Source organism: Hesperophylax consimilis, chromosome 16, assembly GCF_061612785.1.
Source record: "Hesperophylax consimilis isolate HC1 chromosome 16, BYU_Hcon_1.0, whole genome shotgun sequence".
In the NCBI taxonomy this organism is placed as follows: domain Eukaryota; kingdom Metazoa; phylum Arthropoda; class Insecta; order Trichoptera; family Limnephilidae; genus Hesperophylax; species Hesperophylax consimilis.
In genome coordinates, this window is record NC_142851.1 from 4,078,527 (window position 1) to 4,105,027 (window position 26,501).

General features: G+C 33.2%; 1 protein-coding gene across 1 annotated transcript in view; it reads right to left on the reverse strand.

Annotated features, from left to right (window-relative positions):
• The window catches only part of LOC149416575 (uncharacterized), a 374,680-nt gene that overhangs the window by 298,928 nt on the left and 49,251 nt on the right, over positions 1–26,501 (reverse strand). The window lies entirely within an intron of this gene.

The window sequence follows — 26,501 nt, forward strand, 5'->3', positions numbered from 1 at the left end:
GGGGAACAGAACTCAAATTAATTGAAAGCTACATGGAAAATCGCACCCAATATACCTCAATAGAAAACACATGTAGTGACAAGGAACAAGTATCCTACGGAGTACCACAAGGCAGCGTACTTGGCCCAATCCTATTTCATATTTATATTAACGATCTTTGTCACCTCGAAATAGACGGGGAAATTATAAGCTTTGCTGATGACACTGTGTTACTTTTTAAGGCCACTGACTGGAACACACTAATCACAAAAGCTGAAGTTGGCCTAAATATTACAAAAAAATGGCTTGACTCTAACTTATTAACTTTAAATATAGATAAGACTAAATTCATAACCTTTAGCATAAACTCGAGAGGCCAACCCGCCAAAAACATCTACCTTAAAATACATTCCTGTCACTCAGCGAGCACCCCATGCAATTGTCCTCCAATCACACAAACCGAAAATATCAAATATCTTGGTATATACTTCGACCGACATTTAAAATGGGACAGACATATTGAATCGTTTAAAGGAAAGATAAACAAGTTGATTTACTTTTTCAAAAACGTGAGAAATATACTGAACATATTTGATATTAAGAATATATACCTCGCAATAGCACAATCTATAATGGAATACGGCATTATTGCCTGGGGCTATGCCAGTAAAAAATACATAGACACACTATTTAAAGCTCAGAAAACCTTAATAAAAGTAATACTTAAAGTACCAATACTAACACCCACTTCAACCATATTTAAACAATTTCCAGTGTTGAAGATTCAAAAACTATATTCAAAACAAATACTTACTTTCCTTTACAAGAACCTAAACATATTTAAAACTTCACAAACTTCTCGCAATACCAGAACAAGACATGCACACCAACTACTAATACCAAAAACCAACACATCCTTTGGACAAAAACACTACAGATTCCAGGCTATAAAACTATTCAATTCACTTCCAACACAATATAAAACATCTAATCTTACAGAATACAAAAAACACATATGGAACTGGCTACAATCCTGTTAATATTTAATTTTTTATATTTCACTTTTTTGGAATAACTATGGAAAAACTACTGTTATAACTATGGAAAAATCGATTTTATATTTTAATTTTTAATGTTTCTCTGTGTAACCAACTCCACTGTATTGTTTTAGAATTATATAACTTTACAATTGAAAAAGTCCTCCACAACACAGGTGAACTCCTAGCGTGGAGGACAATATACTATACCATTGTTTAACAAATATATTAAAGAATAAATAAAGAATAAATAAAATAATAAAAAATAAATAAAATAAAATAAAAAAAATAAAAAAAAAAAATAATCACAGCTTTAGGTACCGTACTATGCAGCACAATCAAAATTGAGTCAGCGGTACCTACCTACAAACTACGGAAATGTAAAGTTGGGAACGGAAAATGGAAAATCTCCTAACAGGACGAAACCAAAACGGACCCAAATACTAAACTTTGTAGTTGACGTGGTTCTTTGATTGACATATTGAATAACATCTTGTAAACAAATAGATTATTCGATTAAGAGTCAGTTTTAAATCGCGTCAGGCCAACCTTGCGTACTTTGTATCCAGGGGTCATATTTAAGCATTACGATCACGCCACGTTCGTTCTCAACCCAATCCTGTTTCAGCATGATAATTACTAGGACGAGAAAGCGAACGAAGCTACAAGGAGGAAGAAACAGAGGGGCTAACAGACTAACAGAGTCTCGAGTTTAAAAGAAGCACTTATTAAACGGAGCTTTGGTCGATTTGCGAGCGGGTAATCGTTTTGATCGCTTGAAGACGGCTAGCCAATATTAAGAAAAATCTGAAGCTGTTAGTTTACAAAATGGTAATTTACTGTGGATGAGACTAAAACTAACTTCAAAACATATTTTATTCACATGAGTAATAGAAAGAGATTTTTTCATCATTGAAGACAATATAGCGACTCTGAAACAAACATTTATAACAGAAAGAGATTTTCGGTCGCATCTAGGAAGTAAACCCAGGACCTCAGCCTTGCCGGGCATTTACCCTACCATAGAACTGATGCGACCCTATACCCTTTGGCCATACACAAAGCTAGCAGCCAATAAAAATACGCGTTTAAAAATGGTGACGATTTTGATAGTTCTTAGTCCAAAGAGATAGTTTAGAGGGTCCAAAACGGCGGCAATATTATAAGGTAAATTTTGAATAAAATTATTGAATAAAGATGAAATTATGATGCAACTTTTCCCATCTATCTCGACGTAAATCGTTGTTTCTTGTGGTAATTAAGTTGAAACAAAGTGTCATTTTCATAATTTGTGCCTAAATAGTGCGGCGGTTAGGATAACACTAACTCATTTTACAATTTAATAATATTCAATAAAAAGATAATATGAAATAACATTAATAAAGGCGGTAATAAAAAAAATCGCCAAATATTATGAGGTACGGTTGTATATAATTTTTTAAGTTTTTCACGTATATATGGCTTTTTATGTTATTTCTTCCGTCTTTTAATTTTGTATCCGACATGTTTTGTGCTTCCTTAATTTTTCGTATGGAGTTGTATTTGTCCAAAGCTTGTGTAAACCGTCGGAGTTTTTTACATTTCCTAATACATTCACGTGAATTTGTATGCAAGTGTGGCAGGCGGTTAAAATTTACAAATTGTTACTATTCTGCTGCGGTTTACCGCAATGTTACACTTACTTATAAAAACACAGTGTCTTCCTTGAAAGTTTCAACTTACCGCGGCAGTATTATGATCAGACCCCTCTGCATACCGAAATCAGTCCAGGCAGAGATTAGTTCTGATTTACTTTCACGCAAAAGTTTCCACCGGGGAGCCAGGAATTCAAGTTTAAATGCAACCGACTGCAAGCGCCGATGCATTCTCTTTATCTGATAAATTCGATATCGCAACCTTTCCCGACCTTCGCTGCATATTGTATTGACAGTCATAATATCCTCCTTGTACTAGTTTATTTTTAAACAATTATGAAAAGTCAACTGCAAAATCTGAATGATAATTTAAAGAGTAGCCGAAGATTGAAGCAACCTGTCTAATTATACACACTAATTTATGTTGTCAGTGCACGGGTAATAATGTGAAATACTCCTGCGTAATGCGTAACATTATTCAAGTTCAACGATCTTTTAATCAAAATAAGTAGAACTGTCACATCAGACAAGCGATAAAGTAGGTACCGAAATTGTTTTAAGATTAATAATTCCTTATTCGAAATGCGTATTTACGTTTGTTCTAATGTTTAACAGATGCTTAAATTAATTAATAGAGTGAAGATACGTTACTGAGACAAAGCGCGTGTATTTTTATAATATCAGTGGACAGATGTCGTAATTTTTCAAGTTTACTAACACTAACAACATTCGACAGGTAAATTTCTTCTTTTGAAAGACAATGATGCTGTGGAAAATATATTTTTAATAAATACTTTCAGATTTACAAATCCAATTAATAACTAATTATAAAATCCCGTAAATTTACACGGGTCTGCGCTAGGATATAGATATAATATAACAATTATTTTTGAAAACCGAATATTACTACAGTGCTAATTGTTTGAAGCATCATCACCCCAGGGGTGCTTTCCACATTCAACCAACGGAGAAAAATTAGTATTGCTAATTAGTAAATTATGAATATATTATCACAATGCCGGAAAACGTGTTCATGAAAATCCAAATATTTTCGCACTCCGTCATGATTTATTATTAAGGCGAATTCCGACGTCGGAACACGTGCAATTGATAAAACATGCGGATTTTCACGGGTCCCGTTCGAGAAAATTAACAGCTATATCTTTGAAAATAATGCATGATTTTAATGATTTTTTTATATAGTACTTACCATACCCCAACTATAAAATTACGGTCTGAAATTAAAGTCTACTTTTGTTAAACAACTCCACAAAATGAATTTTTTTTATTTAGACAAACGGTGCGATTACTTTCCTAACAGCCCACGGCACACACGGAAAAAGCATAGCACAAAAATGTGCGACGCCGCGGCCCTAGTATATTGGATGGATGGCCCTATGGTTGAATTTGCCCTAGCAAATCTCTAAAATAAAGTGGGAATCTTAACGATATAAGTGATCCTGCGTAAAGGGCGGACGGTCGAACTATCCCTAGCAGGCCTAGAAATTTGGTCTTTCTTAATTAATTATTTCTGATGAACGTATTACTAAATTCTCAGATTTTTGTAGACGAATCCTCGGGAAGTTACTAATTCATCGTCTAGAAAAAGGTGGTGCTCACAGCTAAATTAATAATTAAAAAAGCGATTTTTAAATTAATTTTCATTTATAAATACGTTGGATTTAATTAAAATGTGAGCCTCGAGTAACCCCCCGTTATTTGAGTCTCGTGTCGCCATAAAGTTCGGGGTTATCTCTGAAAAAAGGGTTTCGTCATTCCTTAAAAGACGAACAGGTGTATATTTATTTATTTATCAAATAAAAAAACTCTTAACAATTAGATTATATTTTTTTAAGCCGGAGAATAAATAATTGAATTATCATTATGGTTGAAAACTTGGGTTTTTAGCTGTATGTAAAAAAATATATAATATGTACATTATATTTAATCATTTAGATCACCAAATGCAACTGAACATATTTACAATCCAAAGAAATTTTATAATTTGCAATGTTTTAACGTTATATGTACTTATAATCTTTGTCCCACTTCTGATAAAGAGCATGACGTACTTTCGATTTTGGAATAAAAATTAAGCGTCTGGCAAAACACTTTGCGGCTAGACCACAGACATAGGAATTAATAGACGAGAAGATAATGGCGAGGGGTAAAATCAACTGTTGAAGAACGAAGGGAGTAAGGCTGACTGTGATTCGTCAATAAATCAATCTGACAGTAAATAGGCATCTCGCATTATAATATCACCATTTAGTTCTTAAAAGTAAAATCTGCTTTTGAATGAATAGACATTTCTACATGGGAGCGCAAATTACTCGCCACGTTATGAACTAATTTGCGAAGTCCAAATTCGGCAAAGTAAGGCAGCTTCTATTTTCAGAGTCGTAGTTAGTTTCAGAGTATTTAGTTAAGACACTTTTACAAATGTCTCATAATTTACTTACCCCAGTAAACAACGATGAGCACACTTGAGAATCGCTACATTGTGATGTGATAGTATATGTTTCTAAAACTGATCCATATAATACGGTGTGAATAAGCTTAAAATAAAGTAAAATAATGCTTACTTATGGAATGTAATACGACAATTGGGTTTATTCTCTTTTTCACATCTATTTTTACAAGTTTTCATATCACAAGTCAACATTTTGCCGTGTTATTTCGTAAAATGAACCGATGATGCCTCGACCATAGTTCGCACAAGAATGATGACGTCACGTTTTCAAATTTCACTTGAGGCCATATGCGAGCCCAGCCGGCCAATGGAACCGGTATGGGGAGTGGGGATAATACGCTTTTAATCACTTAGGGCAGGTCTACTAATATTCATATGTCTATGGGCTAGACTGATTTCAAAATAATGATTATTTGTAAAATTTATCATCGGTTTGATACAAATATCAATTTATTTATGAAAACAAGTTAGCAGCATTAGGAATTTGAATATATGTATTATAATTATAACATAGCATTTATATAGCGCAGTTTAATGTCGTTTATACTGCTGAATGTAGGAATCTGCAGGATAAATGGGGATAAATGCAAACTTCACAAGGCTGCAAGTCACTTGCTACAGACAAAAGGCAAACATCGGTAGTAATTTATGAACCACCTTCTAATATAATAATCTCGATAAAGGATCACGATACAGACTGCGCCGCGTACTACGGGCAAACATGGTTTTAGGACTTTTAATTTTAAATAAATACCGCACAAGAGTCTCAACTGCTCCGAGGCATGGAATCAATTCACGAAATAAAATCTATTTTATAAAGGAGAGTGTGTGACGGGTGGGCGGCGTGGATTTGATTTTTTATAAAAATCTACAGTTCTATTCCGAATTGGATGAAATTTTGCTCTCAAAACAAGAGGAAGGTCACCGTCTACATGAAATTTCTAAAAGCTCTGTGAACAGCACGGGCAACTCCGGGGACTTCAGCTTCTAAAATGATTAAAAAATAATAATATGCTCTTTGTATTGTTTTCGGACTATCATAACTAATGTTAAAAAACATTATTTGTTAATTATTTGGTATTAGCGTAAGGTAGGTTTTAAAAAAACTCCACACAAGAGGCCCTGAGAAAAAATGATTTCCCTCGGGGCCTATGCAATTTAAAGTTATTAGTGTAACAAATAAAAATAAGACCTACACGTCGTAAGCAAATGAAAACATTTAAACCTTCGGGAATTTAAGATCGTCTAGGCGCTTTAAATGACCTGTCAGAATCATAATTTATTTAGAAATATTCCCGGTTGAGAGTAATTTTCAAATAAATTCACTTTTTTATCGTATCCCTAAATGAAATACTTGTTTTGAAAGCAGATGAGACTATTTCAGATTTTAATATAACAAACGGAACACTAAAATTATGTTATTTTTTTATTGAAGATAAATAAACGTATGTTTACAGGACAAGGTTTTTATGCAAAGCACAAAGGATAACAAATTATTATGAGCAATAATTAGCCTAAAACACAATTATAAATTGAAAAATCTTCCGATAAAAAATAAATTGAAAGATAAATAAATAAATCAGAAGGGTGCGGGTTTAATTCCCGTCGGCGGCATTACCAATTATTTTTTCATGTAAACTGTAAAAATACCACTTTAAACGAAACTAAAAAACATTTAATTACACATACGTATTGTAAAGGTTATTGTCAATTCGCTTTATTTTCGTTCAATATAAAATAATTACTATAAAATTCACAAACTTTGAAAAATCTTTCGCAGTCCATACTCTTCTGGAATATATTACAATTATTTGTAAGTGTCCATTGTAACCTTTTAAATACAAATACAAAGAGTGGTATGGCCTCTTTCTAACACAACCTCATTCATGGATTTATGAGTCAACCTCAGTATACGCCGTAAAGGGCACAAAAATACCCGAGTGGTTAATACTACAATTTTAAACGAAAACTGTCTTTTGGTTATACCGGAATATAATATATAAGTCTTTTTTGATAGTGCATGGAGAGTGAAGATCCTCCACTAGTAAAGGAATTTATTTTATAGAAATGCCGGGGAATTTTTTAAAATTATAATACCAACTAATATTTGCTTACATAGCGCCGTTTTCATGAAAAAATACTGCAAGGGCGCTTTCTAAAGTTGTACACACCTTGTATACATCTCTTAATACTTATATAAAGTAACCGATGAAGAAATCGCATAGCGACAAATAAAGTAAAAGGCAAGAACATAGTTGTGAAGATGTGAAGTAAATTGAAGCGAAGAAAATTAGTTTTAAAATTAGTACCTGTATAAGCTTACTTTACCTACGTTTCTACTCAAAGAGATTAAATACAAAGTGATGCCTTCTACCGAGTAACAGAAATCTCACTAATTGGAAAATTATGTTATAATGTTTTAGCTAACTATAAATATTTTTGAATTGAAATAAAACCAGAATATTTATGTATTAATTATGCAACAGCTAAATGCATATTAAAATAATTTTACGTAAATTGGCACTTATGCACAATATAGAAACATATTCATAAATATGAACATTAATAACAATAATTTAAATCAAGGATCTTATTTCTACATTTGATATTGATTGAATAAATTGATAAAATCCAGTTTTAAAAAAGGTCATTAGATAAAAACCTGTATTTGGGTGTTTTTTTTTTAAATTTAATAAATGTACCTATATATTTCTGCAGGGATATAGACTAATAAATGTCGAACTTAACACGAACAGAAGAATATGCTATGAAAAGTTTCTGAATACGAACAGCGTGCTCAAATTAGACCATAGATTTAATACATGTATTAAAACTTACATGAAATCTTCCAGGTCGACAACGTTTGTATAGCGGCACGCCTGGTATGATCCATCGTTATGGATATCATAGCACTGGTCGTAATCCCATTGACGAGCGTCCTGGCAAGGAAATGGGGTCGTCGGGGGATCTTCCACAGGAAGAGAAACATCATTGCGGCAGTACTGGGCACCCTGGATGAAGGATCGCTCAGACGCATAAGGATCCGGGAAACGTTGATTGTTCCCTACATGTCTTCCGTGTTGGCTCCAACCCTGACCGCAAAAGAAGTTGTGGTCTTGAAACACATTCAAACCTTCGTTGGCATTCTTGAAATTCAGATTCATTAGGCTAGAATGCGAGGCAGGACGCGAGGACCAATCGTAAGGCCTTGCGGCATTCTGCGCCAACTTCGTTGAATTAAATCTGTCAGTCAAAGGTTGATCATGTCCCACACTAAGCGCCGCGTGTTGAGGGGTTCCATATTGCGGCCACATCCTGCGGACAGAAGGCTCGTTGCAGTAGACGGGCCTAGCAGGATACTGCCGTGATGGATTGCAAGACTCCGAGAAGCATCGCGGATAAGAGCAGTTACTACGAATAGTTCCGCTTTCCACATTGTACGGGTAAACACACGAATTGTCAGTCACCATTGCATAGATTTCATAAAACAACAATACTGGAACTTAATTATATAACCATAACACCAAACAGACGATAGTCGAGACCACCGAAACCAACCGACGGAACTAAAAAAAAACACGATGTCCATAATCAACAATAACAGAGACACCGAATACGGGATCAACGCAAATACTGATTATAGGAGAATAAGGTAATACTGATTTACCACCTGTGAAAACACTCCTGACATCTTCTGTCAAAAAAGTGAACGATATAATTCGCTAGATAAGAAACTGATATCGAGAAAATTGCCTACAGTTTACATTCTCGAGTACCGAATCTTATCCACTAAGTCAAATAAGTCAAACTCAAAATGTATCAACTACAGAGTAGGTAAGTAGATTTGTACAAGTTTTGTATTTTGCTAAGGCTTATCTTCATTGAATGATTGTCAGTTTTATCAGACTAAAAATAATATGTCAGTAATCAGTGGCGGAGACGTATTGTGATGTTAAAATATCATTATGTAAGCGTTATACCGTCAAAATACATAATCAAACACTACTCCTTCGTTACTAAAAAAACTCGGGGGACGCTACTAGAGGTGAGGCGTATTTATCGTACCCAGTAAAAGTACCAGGTATGCGATACTTTGTACTTGTGAAAAATCTCCAAAATACTCACAAGTATTTTATACTGGGACTAAATATTTGTAATAGGTAATTTTGTGGGGAAGTACATATCTGATTTTTTTGTTTTGGGGAATAAGGTATCACAGAAATAGGGTATCACAGGTATAACAACCATAGATTTGAAATGTTTTGTCGGGAAGTGCACATTCGAAAATGTTTCACAGAAATTCTCTAACGACCCCCCCCCCCATGGATTTCGAATAATTAATGGGGAATATGTGGGTAGAATTTATGTGAGTGCAGTATAGAAATTACTTATTCTGAATCAATCCTCAGGTCGGTATTAAATACTTTTGAGTATTTTGTCACCGGTATTTTTACCAGGTATTTCTTTTCATTGTACCCAGTAATGAAAAGTACTCATAGGACCCATTTCTAGACGCTACTACTATATTTGACACGCGAGTACCAATGCATGTTTTGCTCAATAATTGCTGCAAATAATAAGCACCATTTTCCCATTAGGGCGATGTACCACGGAGTAACGAAAATGTGTTTTTGTTTTGAAATTTTTATCGCTTAGAAATATTACAGATGCGCGAGATACACGAAATACTGCGAGAACCCCTTTTCGAATACAGTTTTATTGTATAATGTGGCAAATTAAGTTCTTTAAAACATGATAGGAAAACATAAAAAAATTTGTGGGTTCAGAAAATAAAACAAAACAAGCTTTTTGGCGATTGCGTAAATCAAAAGAGGTGGCTGGTGTTATGTGGGATTTTCAACCTTGTCGCTATTTACATAAGGAGTGTTATTATTAGTGGCCAGATTCCGAATGTTAAACGACTTGATGCTTCGCCTTAATTCACCATCGTATCGTCAAATTAACAAATGAATACGAAAAACCTGCGTCAGTGGAAAGTTTAAATGTAGACAAGTTGAAAACCTAAAATGACCAACGCAATGGCACGCTTAAACGTCTCCATTCTAAATAAGTTGATTACGAAAAGTCGTTGGCAAAGTCACTGGAAAAAGCTAGACACGAGTAAATTAGCAAACTAATAAATTAGCTAAAATACGGCACACTAATGAATTCTAAGATACAAAGAGACAGATTTAAAGTTTAAAAAAGAACACATGTACAATTAACATAAACCCTTAAAAAATAGCCAACAACAATGTTTCAGAACTGCGCATTAACAATCAAATTAACGATGAATTTAAACAAAGCTATAAAAAAAGCATTGGAATGAAACTGCCCGTTTATTTAAATATACTTCACAAAATAAAATCAAAGACAGATAAAAATTGAAATCAACAATCATCGAACTAAGTATCAGGTATTTAATAATTAATTTTAACCTAACCTAACTTCATCATTCTAGAAGATTCTTGTTGATTATATTATTATTCGTAAATACATTTTTACCAATGAAAAATGATTTAAGATTTTCACGGCCAAAAGTATTTTGATTATTTGTTTTTGGGGTGTTATGCCGTGTTGCGCTAACTCCTTCTTTAGCCAACGTTTCGGACAGCATTGCAGTGTCCATCATCAGGGCAGATGGGTTATTTGAGGTTGTGGTGAAATGTGACCTAATGTAAGAGGATGTGATACCGTGTTGCCAGCTCCAACCCTCTGAGCTAACATTTACCAATGAATCAAAAGAACATAAAAAAATAACACTTTAACTTTTCGAAGTTTTAAATGCTACTTAGGTCCATTTGGATGATTACTATTATCGGCGAAATTTAAACTATAAATTTAAAAAAAAAACCTAAATAATGAATTTCCTTTGAAAATACAAATTTGGGGTCGTTTTTGTGGTTATAGTGGGTAGAACTTTGAATAACAAAAACTACGTTTTTTCATAATTAACTTCTCAGGTTAATTTGTTCGGTTTCGCGAACAAACCGTTAATTAATAACCGAGTTAATTTGATCGCTTTTAGAGTTAATTTTGATCGTTTTGTCTCCCTTACGGTCAAAGTAAGAAGTTTGATCTAAATGGTATAAAAAAGAGAAAATACTACATTTTATATTCAAATCTAGAAGTTAAAAAGAAGTAATAAAAAATGATGAAACATTGTAAATATTTTTTAATTATTTTTATATGGATCTACAAATAAGTGAGGTGACATAAACGTCTAATATATCGTGTTTTTTCGTAATCCGTAATATTAGTTCAGTGTTTAGACGAAAAAGCGTGTGAGCCATTTTTTATTTTTCTGTGTATTGAGTTTAAAATTTTAATAAATTAAAAGTGATTTATTTATTTCCAATAATAAAATTTGAAAGCGTATTTCATCACTTTTCAAAAATAGTTTTTAGTTTTCGAATATGTTCAGAAATATCACATTTATGTGGATTTTATTGAGAAGCGGAAATACAGACAAATTCTCTGACTTTCTGACAGCGTAATAAATATAAAAATCAATATGCTATATGCCTGAGGGGTTAAATAATTTTACTGTAGTGTGCATTAGTTTGTATGCAAGACAGTCAGTACTTAGCTCTGAAAGGCATAATCAAACTCAAAGAAACAAAGGTTACCCTAAAGGTTTTTAAAAGGGCTCAGGAATTAAGAATCTCAATTTGGTATCAGGACACGTATTTAAAAAAAAAAATTCTACCCAACCGTTGAACGGTATTTTAGTTACATTTAATAAATACTGTATATGTTCTGTTTTGAAACCGTACTAAAACGCATTTTAGTGTCTGTGTAATTAAAACAAATTGTAGCCTAGCTCACGGAGAATAACGAGTAATGCTATTTTTTTAAGAATCTCTTCAAATTATTGGTAATCCGGTTAAAAACGAGATAGCAGGCCTTAACAGAACGAATGAATTAACAAGTTTCCTGATTTACAACTTTTAGTAAATTACGAATATATTATCACGGAACACCATGAAAATCCGAATATTTTCGAATTTCGCTATGATATATTATAATCAAGGCAATTCCCGTGTATCACTTTATAATTATAAGCACGAAAATACATCGATCACAAGAATAATTCGCTATAACGCTAAAACAAGTCGTTTCTGCTGCGTAAGCAATGTTCAGCTTCGATGAACTATGAACATAAGTTTACTCTATTTAACATATATTAGAAAGGTTTTTACATAAACGGTTGTTTATAAGTTGAGTAAAATTTAAAACACGTTTATTACCACGACTGTTAGATAAATGCTTTGGTTACGCCAACTTGCGGATCTTAGATGATAATAGAGAACGTGGTAGGTCTAAACACGATAAACATGAACCAAATAACTCTTACAACTTAATTATTGTCAATTAATAAAAAATGCGGAGAAATGGGATTGTTAAACACTTACACAATAAGGAAATAAGCATCAGAAGGAAGAAGCGGATTAAAAATATGAAATCAAAAAGAACCTGATTTTACATCAGCTGTTCGAGAAATGTAAGCTAATCGTTGAGGATAACAAAATAATGGGAGATTTTACGTTACGACTTACCCCGTTGGAGAACAGTTCATTGTCCTTAGTTTTACTGCTTTCCTCGCGTCTACGGCTTTATTACGTTGTCTGGGATATAATATATTATTAGGAGATTCGAATACCTATTGTATTGTATATTGTAGTATTGATTTTCCATTTAGTTAGGTATATTCTGGAATAAAAATATGACAGGCAGCGCGCGTTCGAAAGATTCTCGAAGGCAATATAAAATAATTTATCATTATGATTGGGTTAACATTTCAGCAATTTACTATATCAAAGTTGTGAAGGGAAAATGATGTATTGGTTCAAAAGCGAGAGGTTTTGTAAATATTATATATAAATTAATACCTACTTACTACAAAAATATCAAATTACTACGAAACTCTCGACCGCTGAAAATTGAGCAACTTTTCCGTCTAAAATTTCTAGACTATCGTGACTATTTCCACCCCCTAAAGTGATTTCCACCGTGAACTATGGAGCTTTCGGGGAGATATTTAATTGTCAAAGAAAACATAGATGACAATATTTTCAAATTTCAACACCACATATATTGAACATAATATCATGATGAAGACACACAAATCAACAAATTACAAAATGACACAACGGTTTGATGATGTAGGTAAATTTACAACAATGTCCTTTCGTGGTTGTTCAAAAGTAATAGTAACCGACACTATTCATGGCCAAATATATCCGGTACAAAATGACAAAACTTTTCAACATTACCTACGACTGAAGAAAACAGACAACAGTAACTAAAACTATTTTGTAACACAATTAATAACCAGATAACTTTTACTTTTAAGACTTATGGCTAATGTTGAGTTTGTTGGATAACCATCACATGATGATTTTATTTTTTTTCAAAAAGAGAAACTTGTCAAAAAGAGAAAAAAAAAATTGTCAACATTTTAATTCCTCCTACTTCTTGCTGGGTGAGAATATTGCTTGTGCAAAAGATGAATGAATTCGCTGTCAGAGGATTAACGGCGACGCTTTTGACCATTCGAGATTGGTCGTGCCTAGTGCCGAGTCCTAGAGAAGCCGAGTTCTACCTCTTCAGCCTCGTATCACGCAGCGAGGTTACTGCGATTACCAATTAATAGTACCGACAACCTACGGTAATGATACATCTCACGTCCTACGACTCAGTCAGAAAAACCTACTTATAAGATCTTCTAGAGATCAAAGCGCAAGGATCGAAAAACAATTTCTCAGGACGAGTGGGAGGCAATACAAAAAACCATAATCTTTTCTTTGTATGAAGAGGCGTACGTACACCCACCAGTAAACATGTTTATTATAGGGTGAACCGTCAAATCTTTTCTTTTGAACATGGATATTTCAAGGTTCGTAAAAGTTATGCATTTGGACACTGATATTTAAAAACTTTCTACTACTTTTAATACTCTACCAGAGGTCAAAGTTTTCAAAATGTTTTTTTCTTCTGTCTACTAACATTAGAAAACTACATTCGTATGCATACCATTACAATATTAGATACCATTACCCTAATGAACATCGAGCGTAATTAATGAAGTGTATCCTATCCAAGACTTCGAAATCCTTTAATTTCGCGAAACATACGTTTGTTTTTAATGTTTTCAGGTGTACGATTTGACGAAATCACAGTCAAGTTCAAAATTAAAAAAAGGGAGGAAACGATTACTTTTAATAAAAATATAAAAGAATAAAATAATTTTAGGACATTTATTCACATCTGACAAATATCATTATAGTGGAATAATTGAAAGTTACTAATACAGATACGTTTAATTTTATCATGTGATAAAAAATTACCTATAGTATTACAGAAGCTTTTCCTGTTAAATTTCACGAGAACAGATACAAGGGCTTACTTAAGCCCCAGATATTTGTTTCCTGGAAATCTACAAAAAAAAAATCAATATCGAGAATATTTCACAAAATATTTAAGTACCAATTTAAAAGGTTTACTATTTTTTACGTAAGCATTATTTTGATTTCAATAGCCCTCAACAGATGGCAGTGATACGTGGAACATGGTAATGTAATAATAATCTAATATACAGGTTTTTCCAATAAGAGGTGTTATTTTGATATTCAATCGTAAAAGATCAATGGTTTCGTTGCTTGTGTGGCACGTAGCGCCGTCTTGTTGAAAGTAAACGTTGTCCAGATCAATACCATCCAATTCCGGCCATAAAAAAATCATTAATCATCTCTCGATAGCGCAATCCATTCATCGTAACTGTTGCTTCAGCCTCATTTTCGAAAAAGTAAGGTCCAATGACTCCGCCGGACCATAAACCGCACCAAACAGTCACACGTTGAGGATAGAGAGGCTTTTCAGCAATAACTCTTGGGTTTTCCGAGCCCCAGATGCGACAATTTCGCTTGTTGACGAAGCCACCGAGGTGCAAATGGGCCTCAACACTCAAGATGATATGCGTTTGATTCACTCAAGTGAATTTTAATAATTTCAATGCGTTGTTGAAGCGTGTATCGTTCCATTTTTATTAATGGCGTAGTTTCTACTTGTCATATATCAAAAAATGACAGCTTCAAAAGTAACATCTACCGAAATAGCGGGCTATTCGAAATATTACCTCTTATTGGAAAACCCTGTATAAAGGAGAGTGTTTCTTGCGAGTTGGCGGGCGGGCGGCGTGTATTTGATCTGCATACAAATCTACCCCGAGGTTGCTGAAATTTTGCACACTTGACCTTCTAAACAAGCTGAAGGTCACTGTCTACATGAAATTTCGAAAAACTCTGCGTAAAGCCCGGGCAACGCCGGGAACTTCAACTAGTAATTAGGTTAAAGAAGATTGTCTGTGGCGGCAGGCGGGCGGGCAGACATCGGACGGGAGGCGTTTAATTGATTTTTACAAATTTGGAATTTCGCGTTTTTGAAAATTTTCACCATTGACCTTCAAAATAAGTGAAAGGTCCACTATTCTTTCCCACCCCTTAAAGAATTTTCATACTTGATGAGATTTTGTAATTTATTTATTTATTTTATTTTAATATTACATTTAGTTACAATAAATATACTAGACGTTCAAAATAAGAAGAAAATTACTGTCCAGCCTCCACGTCTGACTTAAATAAAGTGTGAGGTGATTAAATAAAGTATAGGTACGTGAAATTCTGCGGTAAAAGAAATAACAAACTAAGCATAGTTAGTTTTATTAATAATTAATAATAATGAAAGAACACAAACGCTGAACACGTCAAAACATTAAATTAAACTTGCGTAATGTCCAAAGTTCCCTGTGTATTGTGTAATTAAGGCACGTTGAGTTCGTGTGTTGCTATACAGAACATTGATAAAATAAATCAAACCAATATTATTATTGACATTGTCTATTAAGGCGATGCCATACGTAGTAATGCAAAATCATGTGTTTTTGTTTTGAAAATTTGGTCGCCTAGAAATGTTTCAGATGCTTTAATTAAATACTGCGAATAGAATACATCTTGGCCTTTGAATAGTCGAGTATTTTTTAGAAAAGTCTTTTTATAAGCCCAGAAAAAAATAATGTAAAGGCCTATGAAAACTGCTTTAAAGTTCAAAATCTCCTGCTTACGAACCCATTTTCGGTTATGATTTTATTGTATAATGTGGCAAATTAAGTTATTTATAAAGTGATCGAAAAAAAATTAAATATTTATGCCTGAACATTTACAAAATAAAATAAAAGGCACTTTTTGGCCATGTTTTTTTCTTGGATAAATCAAAACAGGCGGATTGTGTTAAGCGGGAATTTAAACCCTATCGCCATCTAAGGGTTGTTATTGATAGCGGCTCAATTTAAAATATTATAAGACGTAGTGCATCGCCTTAATAGACTGTTGAAAACAATACCCGTGCCTCTATAATAATATCAATACGACGCCAGACGAAGTAAAACAAAAGGGAATAATCGTTTCTGCGGTAGCAAGATTATACCTATAATAATGAGGCAAGCTTTTTGGCGAGCGAGTAAGAATCGCTTTATTAAAATGATCGTGTATTATAATAATTCTTAACTCGAGTGATTTTTTTGCATATTACGCCGAGTAAGAAAACAATGTTCAATTATCGAGTTTTGATTAAACACATAAAAAATCATGAATACAACAAATTTATATAAACAATAAATTATTAGAGACAAATTTAAATGTAAGAACAAAAAACGTTTATGGTGATCGAACTTGCCCCATGCGTAGGTATAAAAATAATAAATAAAATACCACTACGCCTAAGTATTATTTTAAAATACCCGTAACAAGTGATTTTCAATTTTTTTTGGATTTTACTTACATTGTCGGTGAGCAAAGAAGTGTGAATAGATTGTTTTTTACCTGAAAAAAAAAGAAAAAAAAACAATTATCAGAACTGTAATGAATAAGAATGAAGAAATACGCTTAGAAGACGAAGGTTCATGTGTTTCAACTCCCGTCACATTGGACGTCGTTACAAATCGGCCATCAGCAGTTAATCGCTGTTCAGCCCGATTTTACGTCAAATCAATTCTCGTTCAGCATAATACCACCACGACAGTTGCGCTCAATTGCTGATCAAATGCTATATTTGTGGCAACTGTCAAAAAATTCAAAATGGCGCTAATCGTCGAAGTCACTAATTTGGGACGACACCAAATGTGACGGTAATTCCATACGGAAATTCCAATTACGGGAAAGGAACTAATCAACTTTCTTTCCCATAAGTTGAGGTTAGAAACATCAGAAGCGTAACTTAAACATGACGTCATTCATTATTATTGTGGTACTGCCGCTTAGAGCTCCGTAGAACATGAGGATAGAGCGGGATGTCAGCTGTATCTCTTTAATAAAATAAATAATAAGATAACGTCGTTTAAATAACCACATCACGCAAGTAGCTATTTGTGACGTCAATGAATATGAGAAAAGCATGTTTGGATCTTCAAATCGGTACAGAACGATAATTTAAACTTTGTCATGCAACTCGTTGTAAAAACAATTATTCAATAATTATATTTTATTGTCGGTAATTCATTCGTGTCACTGAACAGAAAATCCATAGAAGTGTGATCTATACCAATTGGAAATAAAACTGATGTCACGCGTTTACTTGACCAACGAAATAAATGAACTATTTAAGGAATTTCGACATTTGAAAATTTTTCATCAATATCGACGAAATAAGATAAAATTGACATTAATTCGGGCATACAGACACGCTCATAATACGATTTAAGATTTTCACGGCCAAAAGTATTTTTGTTATTTGTTTTTGGTGTGTTATGCCGTGTTGCGCTAACTCCTTCTTAAACGTTTCGTAAATAAATTATTTATATAAATAAATAACACATCTGCCCTGATGATGGACACTGCAATGCTGTCCGAAACGGACATTTGAGACTCTAAATCAGTCATACTCAACCTGCGGCCCGCCGAGCTATTTTGTGCGGCCCTCAATACATTTAATATCAGGAACATGATTTACAAAATCTGGCATTCTATATCACGTTAATTTGAGATTAATTGCGACTTTGACGTACAGACATTGAAACCCGAAGAGGATAGTATAAGTATAATATACTATCCATATACTATATTTTCGAAAGTGGAATTCCGTAGCTACCCCCCCCCCCCCCATGGATTTCGAAAAATTGTTGTCGGGAATTACATATGATGTTTTTGGCTGTGCGGAATTTTTTTTCAGCGAAGTTCTGTAATAACCCCCCCCCCCCCCCCATGGAATTCAAATATTTTGTGGGGAGCACTCATTTTGAATTTTTTTGTGGGGAATTATTATGTTTTACAGAAATTCTTTAACAACCCCCCCCCCGGTATAGTGTTGCGGCCCGCGTAGCTTTACAAACATATGAATGTGGCCCGCAGAAGAAAAAGGTTGAGTATCACTGCTCTAAATGATTCGAGAATATACAATTTCAAGTAAGGTACAAACACATAATACAAAACAGTATAATATACTTTTATTATGTATTTATTTATAATCACCTTATAATCGGTCACGATATATTACTACTTACGCTATATAAAAATGTCTCTTTATACAGCATTTACTATTTATATTATTAGACTATTTTTTCCTAAATCATACTACAATGCATTAACTAAAACACATAACACACCATAATGTATAAATATTAATTATTACTGCGTCAAGGGAAACGGTTGCGCGGCCCTTTTCATACAAAACTTAAATTTAGATTTGAGGCCAAAATACCCAATCAAACCGAATAATATTTTTTATAATCAAAGGGTGTAGCAAAAATCTAGTGCTATTTTATTTATTTGTTTTTCAGATTATAAAATATGGGCAATTGAAGAAATCGATTTTTCACGAGTTTAGAGGCAAGTTTTTGTGATTTAATGGTAATTTTATAAAGAAATCTTACCTCTACTATGCAAATATAATAAAATATAAAATAATAAAAAAAAACGAATTATTAAAAGAAACTATTTTGATGGGTTTAAATTTAACTTTCAAACGACCAATTTACGTTGGACCACAAATCTGTCTCCCATAAATTTTAATTTCCTACACAAAAACGCCTGTTTTTACGAAGTTTTATTTTTTAAACTCAAATGTTTATAATATTTATATTTATAATATAATATATATATAATGATCATAATATTTAAAGGGATGCCTCGGGAAGTTACTAAATCATCGTCTAGAAAAATAAAAACCTTGCTTACAGCTAATTTTATAGTTGTAAAAAGTTTTATAAAATTTTCAAACCGTTTTACATAAAATATTTTAATGGTAAGGTTGTTTTTATTAATCTTAAATATAAACAACCTTACAGCCATAGGGATCCCTTTAGAAACATTTGAGATTTTAGTAATGCGTTCATCACTGAAACAAATTGAATTGAAAAAAAACTAAAAAAAATGTCAAAATAACCTCCAAAATCGTAAAAAAGACTTCTTTAATGGCATATATTTTCTAATTTAAAACACAAATAAATAAAACAGTAATTTGCTATTTTTTGATTAAAAATATTATTATCCAGTTTGTTCAAGTATTTTGGCCAAAATCCGAATTAAGTTTTGTATGTAGAAGGCCGCGTAGCCGAACCTCTTAATCTATCTTCCATTTACAAGAAAACTCGCATTAATGAAACCCCTTCCTACATTAACCCGCCTCACAACGATGGACAACCGGGTGGCGAAATAGTTCCAGATTATGGTCACATAAAAAAGTGTATCCAAATTTTCACTGATATATATATTTTAAGTAGTCGCCATGGTGATAAAGTACATGGCTTGATTCGGTGTAATTATAAGTTCACCATCACTCGTGGCTATCGCGCAGAATTCACACACGGATCTGTTGGGTAGACAGATCGGTTCTGACCTCGGACCTCATTCGCAGTCGATGAGCGTGACGTCATTCAGTGATGGTATACACAAAAAAATTTTTCCCCAGTGAATTTGTATGAGGTGAATTTCAAAGATTCCAGAATATTTCAAAATTTCCCAAGATTGGCTCGAGAAATTTGAATTAATTTATCCGTGTGTGAATTCTGCAGATTCCTACGCACGATCCAATATATTTTTGAATCTAATAAATTCAAATCTAAATCCATAAAAAAATATTTCCGTACCTAGAACGTATATCTATGGTGAAATATAATAGTATAGTTAATATAAAAACACACGAGTATTCGAATGCAACGTTATGTCAAAAATTCAAAACAATCGGTGGAGTACTTTCGGTGATTAAGGATTTTGAACAAACGGACATTTAAATACATAAATTCTATCTGTAATGTTACATCTTTGAACTTATCATTTTTTATTACTGTTTTCAAAAGATCAACTACTCCTGTTCGTTTAAGGTGTCCTTTACGTATAATTTATTGGTATTTCAATATTCATTAATTAATTCATTACTAATTACTAATTAAAACAAATTGCAAGAAATCTTATTGACGGCTATTTCTGCTATTCATTAAATTCAAATTATTATAAAATCAACTTAATCGGCCTAGTACCCATCTGTCTTGCTATTCCAAATTTAACAAATCTTTGACAAATCTAAGTAAAATTAATATTTCTTACCCTTTTGGGTTAGAAAACGTCAAAATATATGTACCATTTTCCCTTCCTGACCATCCCATTCTCTCTCCCGTCTGATCCTTTCCAAATTATTTCTATATAATTAAGCAAAAACCTTATGTAACGGAGGCCTAAACACTGCCAGACAAGATGGTAGCCGATTTTGTGCAAACAATTTCTCACATTTACTATATTTATATATTACTAACTCTATGAAAATAGCAGCGAAATATGAAAAGTCTTATACAGTAAACTTAAAGAGAATTTTTCCTATAAAATACTGTAAATAGCTCAAGTGTTCAGGGCCTCGATTCTCTACGAAGTCATTCCACTCGAACAACGAGTGGTTCGACCCACTCGTTGTTTGAGTGGAATGACTTTTTACGCCGTATGTAAATATGTACCTTCGACGAGACTCAAAAATAAGTTCTTCGACCAATTAATGTACTTTCGACAGCGATTGTGAGCGGTGTGGAGAATCGATAACCTTGTGATCGAATATGAAATAAAGTAAACTATCGAATAAAAAGGCCGTATTTTTTAAATGAATTCTCTTGAATTCGTTTCTGCTAGCTTTTACGTGACGTAAACGTTTGCGTGGCATGAAAGTTGTTAACGTGACGTTGTGCAGTTTGACTTCGGGGTTATCGACACATAAAACAACTAAAGAAGATCTTCATTTAAAATTTGCTGAAAATTCCAAAAGAATTAAAACACGAAATGCGAGAAAAGTTTTGAACGAAGTTTTCCTAGTAAACAGCTGATGCAAAGTTAATAATAATAAAAAATCTCATTTTCACAATTTATTTAGCTTTCGACCCGATGTAGGTGCTAGCTATCTAAAGTAATAATAACTTCTTATCAAGCGAAATAATAAAGTAAAATTTGAAAATAATTAAATGTTTTCACGTTTACATAACATTATAATTTTTATTGAATGTTAAAAAGTCGTCGGATTTTGAATTGTCACATAAAAGAATAAACGAAAAGATTCCGCAATTCCAAATACACAATAAAAAACATCACATTTTTTTCCACATTTCTGGATCTGAAATAGAATTCGTACGTGACGCCCACAAAATCACAGACTTTAATTATTTATTTCGGGTTAGTAGAGGGTTAGAGAAAAACGAGAGATAAATCAGATGGTTAACAAAGATCGTGTTGTGAGCTCCTTTATTGCCATTAGTGTCGATTTATTCTCGCTGGGGCAACGTGGACCTACCTTACGCGCCGCATGCCATCTCTATTTTAATAACGCCGTAAAGAGAGACAGAATTCATCACGATTACGTCGTAATAAATGCTTTTGAAAGTATGCGTTAGTTATTAGATCAGTTTGAGTTGAAGCAAAATAAAAACAATACATACAAATAAATAAATAGATTATAGCAAATTTTATATTTTGTTCAGAGAATTCGACGATAAAACGTATGGTTTAACTTCAAATCAACGTATGGATTTTTGATAACGATTTATAATTTTATTATTACAAATAAACATATCATTTGTGAAATTTAAAAGTTCTGAAAAAAAACGTGAAAAAAATGGCTCATCTTGGGTTTTTTCGTCTAAAACCAAAAGAACAGATGACGAAAAAAATAATATTTTATTAGAAAAATGTATTATAAACATTATCGCCAGCTCACTTTTTTGTGGTTTAATATAAAAATAATTTATTAAAAATTCAGAAGTTTCGTAAATTTTTCTCGATTTGCGGTTAGAATCTCAGGTTTCATAGAGGTGTACATTTTAATAATTTTGTGGTTAACTTCGTATTTAAAGATTGGTGATTTGAATATAAAGTGTAGTGGTTTCTCTTTCTAACATCGTTTAGTTCACATTTCTAACAATGACGGTAAGGGAGACAACGATTTCTATGAGACCATATGAGCTGTTCCGAAAAGCGAACAAATCGACTCTACGGGCAGTGGCTGTTTGTTCCAAATACCGAACAAATTACCCTGAGGTGTTAAGGTGATCAGCCATAAAAATACTAAAAAAAATAACTTCCAACAACACTATTAGAATGTAGAAGACGTCAATGATCTTCTTAAAAGTCATTTTTTCTTAACACCGCAATTTAACAATAACAGAAAATAAACAAATAGAACTATTGAAGCCGAACATAATCGAAATGTTTGGAAATAAGTGGAATACAGTTAAGAATCAGACAATAATTTAAGAGATCAAGGTTGGCAGCGTTATTTTAAGAAGAAAAACTTAAGATCACTTTATTCAGTCGTTCGTTACAAGGGAAAGACAGACGGTTGCATAACGTTCAGACTACATAGTCTTAACATAAGTCAAGTCATGTTATTGCGGATGTTTTGGGATTTTTATAGTATAGATCAGAGGTTCCCAAAGTGGTCTATATGGGGTCTGGGGGTCTATGTGATTCATATGGGGGTACATACGAGCGGACTCCCATTTACCTCAAGTCCACATTTAGGAGTTCCGTAAATGACACAATAGACCTAACACAAATATAATAGACTGAGAAATTACTTATTTGATATGTGCATTTTCATATTTCGTAAAGTTGTTAATTGAAGTATATAAATAGAGTCTACGTTCATTTTCTCGTCAGAATTAATATATTCAAGCAAAACATTGCACATTGGAAGCCGCGAATTTTCCTAGTTCCCCAACTTGTTTTTAAAAAACGTCCAGGGTAGTAATGACGTTCAACATTTAAATGTACTTTACACAGACTTCAAAACCAAGTTTGAGGACATTTTGACTATCGAAATGGAACGTTGAAGAATCGGAAAATATGTGACAAGAAGAAATGACCGGAATAAGCAATGACAAAGAAGTTAAGGGGCAGTTCTGTAGGGCTAGCTACAGAAAGAAATTCCCGTTGATTATCCTGCTTCATTTTCATTTGGTATAATACCTCACAAGGGTGCCCCTGTCTGCACAATGTAAAGATAGAGCAACTATACCGCCACCCGGTTGTTGGGTAGGCAAGGGAAGGGAATCTTTTTACTAAAAAATAAATGATTATCACATTGGACGTTAATAGTTTTAGGAAAAATCAATATTCGGCAGGCAGGGGGTCTACGGAAAAAAAAATATTTGGCAAGTGGTCTACGGGGCAAAAAAGTTTGGGAACCTCTGGTATAGATAAACAGTAATTCAGGATCACTTTTAGTCACCACTGTTGGTGCAACATTAAAGCAAGCATGTTAGCATGATTGAACTGGAGCAAAACGCAAATCCATACTCACATCCATTAAGCCTGTAACAGACCACGCTATAATTTCGTGGCTTGGCCTATTTCAGCGTACCGTTCGCCATACATTCTCATTGGTGATATATGGCGAGTGATGTGCTGAAATAGACCAAGCCATGATGCGTATAGTGTAATGTGTCGCCTACCTTAACGCGCCTAAGATAACCATGTTTATGTTTTGGAAAGTCTAAAAGGGTTATTTTAACAAATAACACATCTTAGTAAAACGTTCGAAAAGTTATTGAATACCAGTATTAGTCAAACTACAAACATGTTTGCTTAAGAGCAACACTGAAAAATAAAAAGCATATAATTGAATAGGTTGGTACTGAATATACGCATATGACTTAACAGATACAAAAATATCGTTTTGGTGAGTTTATAATAAATGTGAATAGCGCACTAGAGTCCCAAGTCCTAAATGCTCTCAACCGTCTGAGTTGAGACTATGGCATCCCCAATTGGGGTATTATGTGAGGCTGGAGGAAGTGCTGAAAGGAAGGAGATGGGAATATGAAGGTGGGGAAGTACCTGAGTATTCAGATTTGGTCACAAAACACGGCTAAATCCATTTTAAGCAACAATTCAATTATAAATCATGGTCTTACACCAGGGCGATACTGGGAGTATCTTCAACACCGAAAATATAATATACTTATTTAAATTTAACTGGTTATGAAATAAAACTAATTAATGTAATAAAATTTACATGCGCTCACCGGGAGAGTTTTCGAAAAAAACAACATAATGTCTTTTTACAAATTTTGCGTTCTCTTTCCAACTATTATAAAGTAATCATGACGATTTAAAATTTAAATTGAACATTTAGGAAATCGTTTAAACTGTTATCAAGGCAATTGTTCAAGGCTTTGCAAATAATTAATTGCTTCGCGCAAAACGAATAGATGTCAATTTAACAAAATATACTGCTACTTCATTTCATAACGAAATAATATTTTCAATGACGCAGACAGGCTCGAAAAGTTACTTTAGTTATAATATTATCATAACCCAATGTTATAAAAGATTTAATGAAAATATCGTAAACATATCAGGTTTTTAAGAAATGTGAAGAAGGCAGGTTCAAAACACGTTGATATAGGTATTCAAATAACAGTTGAATGATGGTTGTTTACACGTGCAAACAACATGTTTTTGAACCATTAAGAGCGTTGTTTTCGCGGACGAAATTTCGACTCCCGCAAAAATAATTATTGTCCTGTGTCCCTCTCTAACGGAGCGTGCAGCGGGGAACGGAGAGGGAGTACCTGGCTTTTAGTACGGCTGACGTTGCAAGCGATCAAAAAAAGTTAGATAATATGAGATTAAATAAAAAAGAAATTAAGTTCAATGCTTGAATATTTGCACGAAGTCGGTGGAATGTCCCTTTCGTTTAGTTCATTCCATTAGCAGACACAAGGGCTTCCGACCTATTCTTTAATAGTATTGGTATATGCGCATGTACACGTTAGGCACTGACAATATCACGCATTGAAGCCCAGTAAAAGAGAAATGCTTTTTTTCTTTTGTGCGTGAATATATTTGCATCAAAACGGGGAATCACCCTTTTGTTTAGTTCATTTAAATTAGCAGATACGTGTATTATTGTAGGAGATACGGAAATTGTACACGTGCATTGTACATGTGGCCACAGACGAAATTATAATAATAGTAATAATAGGTGTATAAGTTTATAAATTAGATAAGTACATAGAATTAACAGCAGTAAATAATATATGAACAGTAAGTAATATAATTGTAGAGAATAGAAATATACACTTACTTAAAATTTGTGTAAGTGCACCGGTAAAGGCCTTACCGTTACTGTTGACATAATCTTTTATTTTTTAATTTTTACATTACCTTTGAAATTTTTTTGTGAATAACATTTTATTTTATTTTATCTGGAAGAATGTTATAAAGTCGTGTCGCTGTGTATATAATTCCGAACACGCACTGACTTTATCACTGGGATTTTGGTCGAGATTATTTTTAAGTGTTGTGTAAGAAGAATATTATGTGAACAACAAAATTAAGTAATACAACTATAAATAAAAATAACCATAAAAATAGCAGCACAATAACAGCAAGAATAATAGCAACAAGCATATTTTATTAAAAATGTTCAATGAATCGGTATAATTATTTCCGTCCATTCTAGGCAGTGAGGAATACATTTATGGTAGTTAGTCCCAGATTTTTTATACTGAAAAAAATCCTATTTTATAATCTACACAATACATGTGCACAAGGTGAAAAATAAAAAAAGTCGGACAGGTAGTTGGACAGGTTGTATAGTAAGAACAGACTCCAATATAAATAAGCAAATAAATAATTACATAAATAAAATTTAATTAAAAATTTAACTTCATAAAATTTGTCAGTCAACTACAAAATTTTCCAAATTTTCTAACTAAAGGCTAACATTATATGTTATATAATGTCGGGTGATACGTCTGACATTTTCTGCGAGGATATTTCGGGTTCAATCACATCGGTACTAAAAGAAAAAAAATCAGGCATCAAACCGTGAAAACAAAAGACCGCA